This window comes from Peromyscus eremicus, chromosome 14 (assembly GCF_949786415.1).
Source record: "Peromyscus eremicus chromosome 14, PerEre_H2_v1, whole genome shotgun sequence".
NCBI classification, from domain to species: Eukaryota; Metazoa; Chordata; class Mammalia; order Rodentia; family Cricetidae; genus Peromyscus; species Peromyscus eremicus.
Genome location: NC_081430.1, coordinates 58,770,322 through 58,785,165, shown reverse-complemented (window position 1 = coordinate 58,785,165; position 14,844 = coordinate 58,770,322). Strand labels below are relative to the sequence as shown.

The following is a 14,844-nucleotide window of genomic DNA, read 5'->3' as shown; positions in this document are numbered from 1 at the left end:
ACATTCAGCATCTTTTTCAGGAGGAAATGCAAATTAAATTAAAACCATTTTGGGATTCTATCTTATTAAAGTCAGAATAACTATCAAGAAAACAAGGCTGCTGGAGAAATGACTCAGTGGGTAGAAGTGCTTATTGCTCTTACAGAGGACCCAGGTTCAATTCCGAACATCCATGTGGTGGCTTAGAACTTCCTGTAACTCCGGTTCCAGGGGTTCTGATTCCTCTTCTGACCTCTGCAGGCTCATACACGCACACATGGTGCTCATACATACATTCAAGCACACACATAAATTTTTATTATTATTATTATTATTATTACTTGAGACAAGGTATCTCTGTAACCCTGGCTGTCCTAGAATTCAATATATACACTTCTACTTTGCCCAGCTTTAAAATTAAATATATTTTAAATCAAAGGAGGTGTAAGAGTGAGTGCCTGCAATACCAGCACTTGGTCGGCAGAAGTTAAGAGGATCATTGTGAGTTTGAGATTCCAGTCAGCATGGGCGTTGATATAAGACCCTGTCAGAGAAAGAGATGGAAAAGGAGAGGGAAGAAGAAAAGGACATATACACAAAGCAAAAAAATGGGAGGTGATATAGCTCAGTGGTAGTCTTGCCAATCACATGCAGAGCCCTCCTTTCAAAAATCAGCACCCAAAATAAAACTACCACCATTCCCTCAAAACAAAAACTGATGTGTTACTTATATATAATTAGAAGTGCTTCTCAGTTATTCTCTGCAGAGCTTCATCAGTACTGCTAGGGTGTTGAGAAGCAGCCACCAAACCTGAGAGATTTCTTGGTACAGATTTCTGGGAAGATAGTAGTTGGGAATTAAAGATATACCACACAATCCTACAGGCCAAGCAGTCATAGAAAGATCAAATCAAACTCTAAAGGATATGTTAAATAAACAGAAAAGAGTAATAAATATCTCCATAAATAGATTACATAATACTTCATTAACTTTGAATTTTCTCAGTGCTAATGAGAAAGGAACAACAGCTGTGAAAAACATTGGATATTAGAAAAAACTACAGAATTAAATCAGTCTATACTTTAAAGATGTGCTGACCTCAGAATGGAAACCAGGATATGTATTACACTGGGGACTAGGTTTTGCTTTTGTTTCCATGAGAGAAGAAAAAAAGCTATGGATACCATCAAAATTGATAGCAGTTTGATTTGAACAAGAGAGACCTTTTTTGTTTGTTTGTTTGTTTTTGTTTTTGTCTCAAAAAAACAAAGAAAAGACAAAAACAAAAAAGAAGAGATGATAGTTCATCAACCAACATGACCATTCAATTTAATTTAACTTATACGACTAAGAAAAGCTTTTCATTTGATCAGATATAACTTGCCAGAAGGGAACCTTCCTGAAGTTAGGGTTGGGGAAGGGTTTTGTTTTTGTCTTTCAGAACAATGAAGGCAATCCAGGAATCTGAAGACCACTAGACAAATGAGACATCTGAAGAAAAAAGACAAATCATCCAGAAAAAAATGTCCCATGAAAAAGATTTTCTGCAGTGATCCATGACTATGCCTAATGGCAACTTTGAAGTCTCCAAAAGGATGATGGAACCCCATAACAATGATATCACCATTAAGCTGACAAACACCACCCAAAGATCGGCTTTGGACTACAAACTACTCAGGACAATATCGAGATGCCTAGCTGAGATGATACAGCTTCACAGACTACTCCAATTAGGACTTGACCATAATCCTAAATTTTCTTTGTGTCCTCATAAGACTACCAGTGCTCCCAATCAGCAGGAAGTAGCCTAGTAAACTATGCCCACATTCCCAAAAAATGGATTATGAATGTTTGTCTTTGTTTAGGGTTTGGTTAAGAATTGTTATTGGTCACCATCAATCTCTTTCTAAAAGAAGAAAGGAGAATATGATATATAAATGTATCATATAGAAATGATAGGATAAAAAGATAGATTATTGAAATCTACTAAAAAAAAAAGATATAGAGCTAGGCAGTGGTGGTGTACAACTTTAATCCCAGCACTAGGGATGCAGAGGCAGGTGGATCTCTGTGAGTTTGAGGCCAGCCTGGTCTATAGAGTGAGTTCCAGGATAGCCTCCAAAGCTACACAGAGAAACTCTGTCTCAACCCCCACCCAAAAAAAGATATAGAAATAATAGGATAAAAGGTAGATTATTAAATCTACTCTGAAAAGAAAAAGGGGAGGATATAGATATAATAAGATAAAAAAAGTAGATTGAATCTACTTTTAAAAAGCAACTACTAGTTTTAAATATTTTACATTGGACTGGATTTTGTATATTGTATACAAGTTTTTTATATTGATACAAATTTGAGATTATTTTTGTTGGAACATACTGTACATACATTTCTACTCTTATTCAAGGTATTGTACCTATACAGCTCATTTAACAATGTAATGCAAAGTGCTAGTCCTTGAAAGTTATTATTGCCAACTAATTAATATATAAAGAAATGCAAGTTAGTAGTTAGTCATTACAGCCAAACTTGTAGTCAGGTTAGGTATGTTTTCAAGGTCAAGCAGATATATTTTAGATAGACGGGTCATCTTCAAACACTTAAGACATCTACAGAATATGGCATTTAAAAAGTTTTAATAACAGATTTTTTTTTTATGACAATGAGACATGTCTGCTCCTGGCAGCACCAGTCCACTTCAGAGAAGATGATGGGCATTGAAGAAAACTCTGTATCAATTTTGCTTTCTTTGTGGCAAAGTTAGCTACACTGGGCAAGAAAGTGCCCTGGACTGCTGACACTATGCTGTCCAAATAGACAAGCAGGACACAAAAGAAAGGACTGCTGAACTTTGCCAACACAAGGTAGGAGAGCCCTTCAGAATATCCTTCTTCACAGGTAAGTCTGTCAGATATGCTAGGCTTGTTGGCCAAAGATGGATGTCCCAACATTGCAGAGGAACCTTGGGTGGCTGTCAAGGCAGCCAGCTGTTTCTGTCATTTCTCACATTTTTTGGAAGTCTCTTATTCAGTTAATATTATCTCCTTTTTGGGTCTCTAAGGGAATTGAAGTTTAGATAGTTATAGTTACAGTTTTCCTTGTTAACAAATTCAGAAAAGAAACTCATTAAAGAGGTGCAAAGTGGCCAGGCGGTGGTGGCGCACGCCTTTAATCCCAGAACTTGGGAGGCAGAGGCAGGTGGATCTTTGTGAGTTTGAGGTCAGCCTGTTCTACAGAGTGAGATCCAGGAAAGAAGCTGCACAGAGAAACCCTGTCTCGAAAAACCAAAAAAAAAAAAAAAAAAAAAAAAAAAAAAAAAAAGTGCAAAGTGTATAAGTTTGAAAGACATCAAAAGATAGTTTTGGTAATACAAGTTAGGATAAAGTGAATTAGGTAAAACATTTTGGACTCACCAAAAATAGGATAGATAATGGAGTATTTTCTCTGAATTTGTCAAATGTTTATGGACTGGACATTGTTAATGTAATTCTTTTTTTTTTTTTTTTTTTTTTTTTTGGTTTCTCTGTGTAGCTTTGTGCCTTTCCTGGAACTCACTTTGGAGACCTGGCTGGCCTCGAACTCACAGAGATCCGCCTGCCTCTGCCTCCCAAGTGCTGGGATTAACGGTGTGTGCCGTCATCTCCCGGCATAATTCTTGACTGTATATATTGTATATATTTTTTTTGTATATAGTTTTTCTTATATTAGTTATAACCTTCTTTTATTACTTTAGACAAAAGGGAAATGTGATGATATATTGTGTACCCTAATAAAATTTGCCTGAGGATCAAAGAACAGAACAAGCCACTACATTAAACATAGATGCCAGGCAGTGGTGGCACACACCTTTAATCCTAACACTTGGGAGGCAGAGATCTCTCTGGATCTCTGTTCAAAGCCACCCTGGACTACATGAGATTGATTCAGTCTAGGAGAGAAACAGAACCAGGCAGTGGTGGCATACACCTTTAATCCCACCCAGTACTTGGGAATCACATGCCTTTAATCCCAGCACTTGAGATCTCATGCCTTTGCTTGGGAGACACACAGCCTTTAATCCCAGCACTAAGAAGGAAGTGATATGGCTGGGTGGAGAAAGGTATATAAGGTATGAGGAGACAGAAACTAAGGCCCTTTTCAGCTAGAGGTTTTTTGACTGGAAAGCTTTAGGCTGAGGAATCCTAGAGGTAAGACATGGCAGTGGCTTGTTCCTTTATCTCTTTGATCTTTCAGCATTTGCCCCATATCTGGCTCTGGGTTTTTTATAAAAGACCTTTTAACATTCGTGCAACAGTAAACTGTTTGGTCATTTAGAAATAATAATAGAACTTACTTAACAGTAAGTTAAGTGCTTGGCTAGCATGCACAAGCCCTGCTATTGCTTCCTAGCACATGAACCAGGAGTGGTGGTGCCATCTACAATCCTAGCATTTGGAAGGGAGAGCCAGGTGAATCAAGAGTTCAAGGCCAACATGAGCTACATGATACTCTGTGTCAAAAACAAACAAGAGTGAACCACAAGGGCCAGTGAGACGGTTCTGCAGGTAAAAGCACTTGCTGCACAGTGTTGCAGCCTGGTGACCCGAGTTTGATCCCCTGAATCCATGTAAAGATGAAAGGAGAGAATGACTACACAAAAATGTTCTCTTTGTTCCACCTCATGCCTGTTGTGGCATATGTGCCTATGCACACACACACAATAATAATAATAATAAATCCTCCAATTTACTCTAAGCCAGTGGTTTTTACCCTTCCCAACGCTGTGACCTGTTAATACACTTCCTCATGTTTTGGTGACTCCCAACCGTAAAATTAGTTTCCTTGCTACTTTATAACTGTAATGTTGCTACTGTTATGCTTTGTAATGTAAATATCTATGTTTTCTGATGGTCTTAGGTGACGCCCTTCAGTGCTCCTCCACCCTCCAAAGGGGTCATGACCATAGGTTGAGAACCACAAGCACATAGTAAATGCTTAACATATACTGACTGGAACTCCTAGCTTGATCATCCTCCATCCAGCATGTCTTTGCCCCAATTCTCCTGGTATTTCCTTACCCAGCATTGGCAGCTGCAGTTCCTCATACCTGTCATACCGGTGCCTTCAGCCTCTGCATGCATCAGATTCCTCTCCTTCCATTCAACAGAGGCAATAGCATGCCACTCATCCTGGAAGACTTAACTCCAAAAACCACCTCAGTTTGTATGTTCAATCTGTATTCATTTTTTTAGATTGGGGGATTTTGTGTGTGTGAGTTAGGGGAAGAAACATGCTATGTTTTGTTTCCTTGAACAGGATTTCATATAGCCGAGGCTAGCCTTGAACTCCTGACTCACCTGCCCCCATCTCCCAGGTGTTGAGATTACAGGTGTCAGACACTATGGTTGTTCAGCTCATCTTCATCTCAGGTTATAATTTAATGGCAGCTTTCTCTGAGAGTTTTTCCCTTATACCCCAAATCTGAATTTTGTCTCATTTATTTCTTTTTCTTTTTTCCTTTGGTTTTTCAAGATAGAGTTTCTCTGTGTAACAGTCCTGGCTATCCTGGGAACTTGTTTTGTAGACCAGGCTGGCCTCAAACTCAGAGATCCACCTGCCTCTGCCTCCCAAGGGCTAGGATTAAAGACATCCACCACTACCACCCAGCTCACATTAATTTCTTAAGTTTTTTTTTTATTTGTGTGTGTGTGTGTGTGTGTGTGTGTGCGCGTGCGCGCGCACACACATGCTCTCACACATATGATATAAGAGTACAAGTGTCCATATAGGCTAAAAGAAGACAGTGGATCCCTAGGAGTTAGATTTACAAGCAGGTGTGAGCCACCTGACATATGAGTGCTGAGAATGGAACCTGTGTCCTTTGGAAGAAGAGTAATTTCTCTAAACCACTGATCCACACCTACTTATCATGATTTCTACTAATAAGTACTTTATATGTGTATCTACTTTAAAAAAAATCCACCTCCCCTGGTCAATTGTAAGCTTTTTTTTTAAAAAAAAAATATATATTTATTTATTATACAGTGTCTGACTGCATGAATGCCTGTGTGACAGAAGAGGGCATCAGATCCCATTATAGATGGTTGTGAGCCACCATGTGGTTGCAGGGAATTGAGCTCAGGACCTCTGGAAGAGCAGCCAGTGCACTTAACCTCTAAGCTATCTCTCCAGCCCCAAATTGTAAGCTTTTTAAGAACAGGAATCCCTGCTGGGTCATGGTCACACATGCCATTAATCCCAGCACTCAGAAGGCAGAGGCAGGCAGATCTAAGTTCCAGGCTACCCTGGTCTACAGAGTGAGTTCCAGGACAACAAGTGCTACACAAAGAAACTCTATCTCAAAACAAATAAACAAAAAAGGAATCCCATCGTTCTTACTTGGCATCTTCTATGTAGCCTGGAGCCTGACATGCAGTAGTTATGTGTATTTGCCAAACCTTACCTCCTATGAGAACAGTCCCTAAATTTAGTGCCTTAAATTAATATCAACATTATTGACATTTATTACCTTACATTAATGTTCACATTGTTATGACATTTGTTACCTGTCTCATGTCACTTAGACTGTTAGCTGCAGGTGACTGCAGGTCACATATTTGAGAACATATTTGCTCTTGCTTTCTTTTCTCAGGCCTTGTTCCTGAGATTAAACTCTGCCTTCAGTTACAGGACCTGTCTTTTCCAATAATTCTGCTTCTGGCTTAGAGAAGGGAGTTTTGGTCCCTTGTGGATTGCTAGTAGGCTGATTTCAAGTATGTATCTATTTAGCATGTCTATTGTTCTCTTCCACAGTGGTCCCAGTTCATCCACTTCCCTCTTCTCAAAAAATAATAACAAAAAAACTGTGTGGGGCTGGAGAGATGGCTCAGTAGTTAAGAGCACTTGTTGCTCTTGAAGAGGACCTGAGTTCAATTCCCAGCACCCACATGGCAACTGGCAATGGTCTGTAACTCCAGTCCCAGAGGTCCGAAGCCCTCATCTGACCTTTGAGGGCACCAGGCACACATGTGGTGCACATACATACATGGAGGCAAAACACTCATACATGGAAAAATAATAAAATCAATCTTTTTTTAAAGTTAAAAATGAACACTGTCTCGGGGTGGGCTTTGTTTGGGATTGGATTTCCATTTAGTAAGGTAGAGTAGTGGATTTTCTGGAAAGACTTTAATAGCACAAAATTAGTAGAGCTGGCTGGGTATGGTGGACATACCTTTAATCCCAGTACTCACAGGGCAGAGGCAGGAAGATCTCTTTCAATTCAATGCCATACAGTGATACTCTTTCTCAAAAGAAATAAGCTTTAAAAATTAAATGGGGCCTAGGAGAGATGGGTCAGTGGTTGGGAGCACTTGCTGCTTTTGAAGATGACCTGAGTTTGGATCCAACAACCCACCTGACAGCTTCCAATTGCCTGTCACTCTTGCTTCAGGGGCCCTGATCCAGTGCTCTCTTCTGGCCTCCATAGACGACACCCAACACACATGACATATACACAGATACACACACACACACACACACACACACACACACACACACACGCACATATAAATAAAAATAAGATCTTTAGAAATAAATAAATTGGCCAGGTGGCGGTGGTGTACACCTTTAATCTCTGCACTCAGGAGGCAGAGCCAGGACAGAGTGAGATCCAAGACAGGCACCAAAACTACACAGAGAAACCCTGTCTCGAAAAACAAAAAATAAATAAATTGAATATGATCCAAATCTAAATCAACAGAATTTTCTTCCAAACTTGTTTAAATTGTTTGAAATTTCATTTGGAAAAATGAATTATTTAAGAATCACTGTGAGCTGGGCATGGTAACATGCCATATACCCATACCACCAGCTCTCAGGAGATTGAGGCAGGAGAATTACTGAAAACGCTAGGCCAAGCCAGGCTACATAATGACCCTGTCTCCAAAAGCCAAAATAAACATACAAAACCAGGTATGGTAGTGCATGCCTGTGATTCCAATACTCAGGAAGCAGAGGAAGGACATCTGACATTCAGAGCCATCCCTAGGATACCTGAGACTGAGATCTTTGTTTGAAGCAGCAAAACCACACCCAGAATTCAGACACTCAAAGAGTTGCTGGGTATGGTGATAACTCAGCACTTGGAATGTAGAGGCAGGAAGGCCTGGAGTTCAAGGCCACCCTTAGCTACTTGTTAAACCAGATGCTGACCTGGTCTAAAAACAATGGTAGTGCTCGCTTCGGCAGCACATATACTAAAATTGGAACGATACAGAGAAGATTAGCATGGCCCCTGCGCAAGGATGACACGCAAATTCGTGAAGCGTTCCATATTTTAAAAAAAAAAAAAAAAAACAATGGTAAAGGCAGGGGTCTTGCTTCCCAAGTATTACTATATATTTCTATATATTTTAAGCACTATTTTATTACAACAGGTGAATGGAGTAGTATGGTATTTTAGTAATTAGACTTTAATCAGATGTGTGAGGCTGGAGCCATGGCTCAGCAGGTAACAACCCTTGTTGAGCAGAGCATGGTAGCACACCTTTAATCCCAGAGGCAGAGGCAGGCAGATCTCTGAGTTTGAGGCCAGCCTGTGATTTCCAAGCCAGCTAAGGCTACAGACACAGCAAGACCCTGTCTCAAAAAATACACAAAATTATCAGGCAGTGGTGGCCCATGCCTTTAATTCCAACAATTGGAAGGCAGAGACAGGTAGATCTCCAAGTTTGACATCAGCCTGGTTGATATAGTGAGATCCAGGACAGCCAGGGCTACACAGAGAAACACTGCCTCAACATATATATAATTTTAAATTAAAAAAATCCTGCCCTTACGGAGGACCCAGATTCAGTTCCCAGAACCCACATGGTGGCTCACACCCATCTATTACTCCTGCTCCAGAGGATTTGTTGCCTTCTGATCTTGTGATCTTGTCAGGCACCAGGCATGAAGGTGGTACATACATGGACATGCAAGTAAAACACTCATGTGAACAAAATAAATCTAAATAAATGTAATGGATAAGTGATAGAAACAGCAATATTAATTTAATAAAAGGTATTTAAATACCTGCTAGTCACTCGAGTAAATACAGATTCCTGCTGTGCAGTGGTGGCACACTCCTTTAATCCCAACACTCTCAAAGGAGGCAGAGGGAGGTGGATCTCTGTGAGTTCTGGGCCAGCCTGGTCTACAGAGTGAGTAACCAGGACAGCCAGGACTACACAGAGAAACCCTGTCTTGAAAATACCAAAAAATAAAATAATAAGGAATCTAAAAAGAAACTACATTGGTGTGGGGAGATGGCTCATCAGTTCCAACCACTGGCTGCTCCTCCAGAGGACCACAGTTCAATTCCCAACACCCACATGGTCACAGCTATCTGTAATTCCAGTTCCACCAGGAGATCCAATACCCTCTTCTGGTCTCCAGAAGCACCAGGTACACAAGCATTGCAAAACACGCATACAGGCAAAACACATACACAAAGAATAATAAGATTTTTAAAAAAAATCAAGACAGCATGCCAGGTGTGGTGGCACATGCCTTTAATTCCAGTATTCAGGAGACAGAGGCAAGCAGATCTCCATGAGTTCCAAGCCAACCTGGTCTACAAATTGAATTTCAGGCAAACCAGGGCTACCTAGTAAAACTCTGTTGAAAGAGAGAGAGAAGGAGAAGGAAGAGAAAAAGAAATAGGACTTCTGGAGTCACAGAAGGTGCATCCATCAGGCTTTTGCTTATGTCTTTGAGGTTTCCTCTAATGGGTAGAGAGGAGTTTCTTGCTTCAAGATGATCACTGTCTAGCTGGGTTGGTAGCTCCTATCATACAGGATGCCCTGAGTTTAATCCCCCATGACATAAATGGGGCATGGTGGTCCATGCCTGTAATCTCACTACCCAAGAGGTGGAGGCAAGAGGATCAGAAGTTCATGGTTATCTTCAGCTATATAACCAAGTTTACAGCCAGACTGTGCTATGTGATAGGGAAATTTGGTTATAGGTTTTTCTGGAGCTGGAGAGTTGGCTTAGTGGTTAAGAACTTGTACTGTTCTTACAGGGGACTCCAGCTCTATTTCTAGCACTCCTGTAATTCCAGGTCCTGGTGATCGAAAGGGCACTGTGCTCACACGCACAAGTACACACACACACACACACACACACACACACACACACACACACAAAATATATATATATATATATATATATATATATATATATATATATATATATATATATAAATAATCTTATAAAAGGTTTTTCCTGCCGGGCGGTGGTGACGCACACCTTTAATCCTGACACTCAGGAGGTAGAGCCAGGTGAATCTCTGTGAGTTCATGGCCAGCCTGGTCTACAGAGCAAGATCCAGGACAGGCACCAAAACTAAGGACATCTGGCCACCTTATCTAATGGTTGGAATGTTTGGGATGTCAGGTACTTCCTCACCCCTGGGTGGATCCCTGGGTGGTATCAGCTTAAGGCTTTTCCTTGATCTGGGTGTTGCTTGCGAGTAAGCCTGTCACAGAAGCTGTGTCTAGGCCCCTAAGCCTGTCATGGCTGCTGTGTGGTCAATCTATTTTGGGGCCCCTTCACAGAACTTACTATGTAGACCAGATTGGCCTCAAACTCAAGCCATCTATCTGCCTCTGCTTCCCGGGTGCTAGTATAAAAGATATGCACCACTAGGCTATGAGAAGATTATACATATCTTAAAGTGACCAAGTAATCCTTGAACAGAAATCCTTTGTTTTGCCTTCTCCAGAGAAGAGCAGTTATAAACTGCAAGAATTTTGCATGCTGGTTCAAGGAGTGCACACCTTTGTTTTGAGAGAATTGTTCATATGGCCATTCTACTGTGCCAAAAAAGCCACCTTGAACCGAAGGATGGAGTCGGCAATTAGCTGACCAGGATCAGCCATAGAGTTGCTGGAGGACTGAAGTCTGCTAGAAAGGGACAGGAAGAGAGAAGAGGGATTGGTGGTGGTGGTGGTGGGGGGGTTCCAGGACTGGTGGATTGGGAAAAATGTGGAGGGTCAGCCAGTCGATTCTCCACTGTTCCTTGGATTTATCAAATTTTTATCTCAATTTATGACTCGCAAGTTCTTTTTTGTTTGTTTGTTTGTTTGTTTGTTTGTCTTTTCGAGATAGGGTTTCTCTGTGTAGTTTTGGTGCCTGTCCTGGATCTTGCTCTGTAGACCAGGCTGGCCTCGAACTCACAGAGATCTTCCTGGCTCTGCCTCCCGAGTGCTGAGAGTAAAGGCATGTGCCACGGCTCCAAGTTCTTATTATACTGGAACAATTTAGGTAATTGTTTCATACTTTTTTTTTTTTTGTTTTCCAAGACAGGGTTTCTCTGTGTAACAGCTCTGGTTGTCCTAGAACTCACAGAGATCAGCCTGCCTCTGCCTCCAGAGTGCTGGGATTAAAGGTTTGTGCCACCACCACCCCTACCTTTAGGCTTTTATTAGCAATTGCTAGATTTATGCCACAGCAGCAACGTGAGGAAATGTATTACCTTATACTTTACAAATAGCTAACAAACTTTTCAACTGTGAAAAGATCTTATCTATGTTACTTTAAAAAAATTTTTTTAAGATTTATTTATTTATAATGTCTGAGTGCCCTATCTGTATGTATACCTTTATGCTAGAAGAGGGCATCAGATCCCACTATAGATGGTTGTGAGCCACTCTGTGGGTGCTGGGAATTGAACTTAAGACCTGTGGAAGAGCAGCCAGTGCTCCTAACTGCTGAGCCATCTTTCTAGCCCCCTATGTTACTTTAATTTGTATTGTTAAGTTTGAGATAACCATGAATTTATGATTAAGACACTTGTGTTTCTGTCCTTCCACTCCCCCTTAAGTATTTGTTCATATCCTTTGTCAGTTAGATCACTAATCTTTCCTTCTTTTTCCTTTTCCTTTCTTTTAGATCTGGTCTCACTGTGTAGTCTTGACTGGTCTGAAACTTGCCATATAAACTAGGCTGGCCTGGAACTCACACAGATCTATCTACCTGCTTCTGCCTCTTGAGTACAGGGACTAAAGATGTACACCACCACAATGAGGCAAGACAGAGCTTCCTGAGACAGGGTCTTCCTGCTGCTTTGTTACTCAGGCTGGCCTCAAACTCCTGGGCTCAAGAGATCAATACAAAGGGAGTGTGTGTGTGTGTGTGTGTGTGTGTGTGTGTGTGTGTGTGTGTTATGTGTGGTGTGTGGTGTATAGGTGCTAGAGATAGGACCCAGGGCTTCATGACAGTGCTTTGCCATTGAGCCCACCATCAGCACAGGAAAAACCTTTTTTCTGTTTTGTTTTTTTGGTTTTTTGAGACAGGGTTTCTCTGTGTAGCTTTGCACCTTTCCTGGAACTCACTTGGTAGCCCTGGCTGGCCTCAAACTCACAGAGATCTGCCTGCTTCTGCCTCCCGAGGGCTGGGATTAAAGGTGTGCGCCACCACCACCCAGCCAGAGTTTTTAATCATAGCGGAGGTTGAGGTGAGGGGATTTCCAGGGTCCAGGACCCTGATTGGCTGACAATTGTCTAGGAGTATCTGTAAAACAAAAAAATAGGTGTGTGCTAGGCTCAAGGACATCTTAGTCATCTGTCTCAAAAAACCAAAAAAAAAAAAAAAACCAAACCTCTGCCCCACCTGAGCTCAGGGCTCTCTGCTCTCACTGCTATGTTGGACAGAGAGAGGGACCAAGCTCTGGAGCTTGAAATAAAGGCTCTTTGCTTTTACATGCGGGATTCGGTCACTGTGGTGGTCTTTTGGGGGTCCCCGCAATCTGGGCATAACCGTTCCAGGACAGCCAGAGTTACATAGTGAGATCCTATATCAAAAAAAAATGAAAATTAAAAAGACATGAATAATCTTACAGAAATGGTAATTATTTGGGCATGTGTCTTAGGGCTTTTATTGCTGTGAAGAGACACCATGACCACGGCAACTCCTAAAAGGAAAGCATTTAATTAATTAGGGCTGATTTACAGTTTCAGAGATTTAGTATATTATTATTATTATGGTGAGAAACATGGCAGCATATGGACAGACATGATGCTAGAGAAGGAGCTGAGAGTTCTGCGTCTTGATCCTCAGGCAGCAGAAGGAGTCTGTACCACACTGGGCGTAATTTAAGCATATGAGACCTCAAGGCCCACCCCCACAGTGACACACTTCCTCTAATAAGACCACAATCTCCTAATAGGTCAAGCATCCAAATGCAAGTCTATGGGGGCCATACCTATTCAAACCACCACAGCATGTAATTACCAAATGCTAGGGTACCCAGTCTTTTCTCCCTACAAGGTTCCCATAATTCTGGCACCCAAACTTTTACTCCTCAAGCAGAAATTTTGGAAGATTCTTTCCTGGAGACTATGATACACACCCCAGCAAATTATTCATGCAGATTACCATGCAGTGAGTCCCAACTTCTAAATCTTCTGAGCCATGCACTCACACCTAGTTTTTTAGTCTTCCACCCTCAATCATGAGCAGACAACCAGATTATTGTACATCTGAGAAAAGCCTCTAGATGAAAGCTTTGGGATCTGAACAGAGGAAAACAGGTTATACAAGAGATGAAAAGTTTTAAACATGCTAATATCAGATTAAGTAAATATTCTGAGGGAAAAGAAGATACAGTGAAGTGTGGTAAACACTTGAAATCCTTTGCTTGAGAGGTTGCGGAAGACTCAGGAGTTAAAAATCGTCCTTGGCTGCTTATAGAGTTTGAGTCTAGCCTGGTCTATACAAGTCCCTGACTCTTGAAAAAAAATAGCATTTGCGTATGTTTATTTACCTAGTGCACAAAGCTGGGTGTGACAGCACACCCCATTAGTCCCGCACTTGAGAGGCAAAAGTAGGTGGATCTTTGAGTTGGAGGCCAGCCAGTGCTGTGGGATGTTCTGTATGGCAAATGTGTTGCTGATTAGTCAATAAATAAAACACTGATTGGCCATTGGCTAGGCAGGAAGTGTAGGCGGGACAAGGAGGAGAATGAAGCTGGGAAGTGGAAGGCTGAGTCAGAGAGACACTGCCAGCCGCCGCCGCCACGATGACAAACAGAGCATGTGAAGATGCCGGTAAGCCACGAGCCATGTGGCAAAGTATAGATTAGTGGAAATGGATTAATTTAAGCTGTAAGAACAGTTAGCAAGAAGCCTGCCATGGCCATACAGTTTGTAACCAATATAAGTCTCTGTGTTTACTTGGTTGGGTCTGACGGCTGTGGGACTGGCAGGTGAGAGAGATTTGTCCTGACTGTGGGCCAGGCAGGAAAACTCCAGCTACAAGCCAGGTCTACAAATTGAGTTCCAGGACAGCCAGGACTATTTAGTGAAACACTGTTTCAAAATACATACACACACACACACACACACACACACACACACACAGAGGTGTAAAACTGATTCCTCTTTTGCAACCCAAAACTCACCATTCAATCTGAGTTTTGATACATAAAGGAAATACAATGTTACCTTAGACAGTTTGAATTGAGGTATTGGTATTGGTAAAAAATCAGGTTGATTCCAGAATTAAGAATTTACCATTTAAGCCCAATGTGGTGGTGCATGCCTTTAATCCAGGCAAGTGGATCTCTGTGAGTTAGAGGCCAGCCTAGTCTACAAAGTGAGAGCCAGGGCTGTTACACAGAGAAAACCTGACTCAAAACACCACCAACAACAAAGAGTTTACCATTTAAAACAAAGCAAACAACAACAAAGGTCTTCCGAGGTCTAAGGGGAAATTCTTCCATCCTATAAAGAAGCCTCTGCAGTTCATCAACCAAGTATGAAGGTAGAAAAGGATGCTTGTGGATGGCAGAGTCTCAGCTCAGCTTACATCTCACACACCCCTTCTCTAGGAGCTATGAG

The 14,844-nt window shown here is 41.4% G+C and overlaps 1 non-coding gene across 1 annotated transcript; it reads left to right on the top strand.

Annotated features, from left to right (window-relative positions):
- Nucleotides 1-8,193: 8,193 nt before the first annotated feature.
- LOC131924831 (U6 spliceosomal RNA) lies at nt 8,194-8,300 on the top strand. The gene has a single exon (XR_009383085.1). It is a non-coding gene; the product is annotated as a U6 spliceosomal RNA (small nuclear RNA).
- Nucleotides 8,301-14,844: the final 6,544 nt, after the last annotated feature.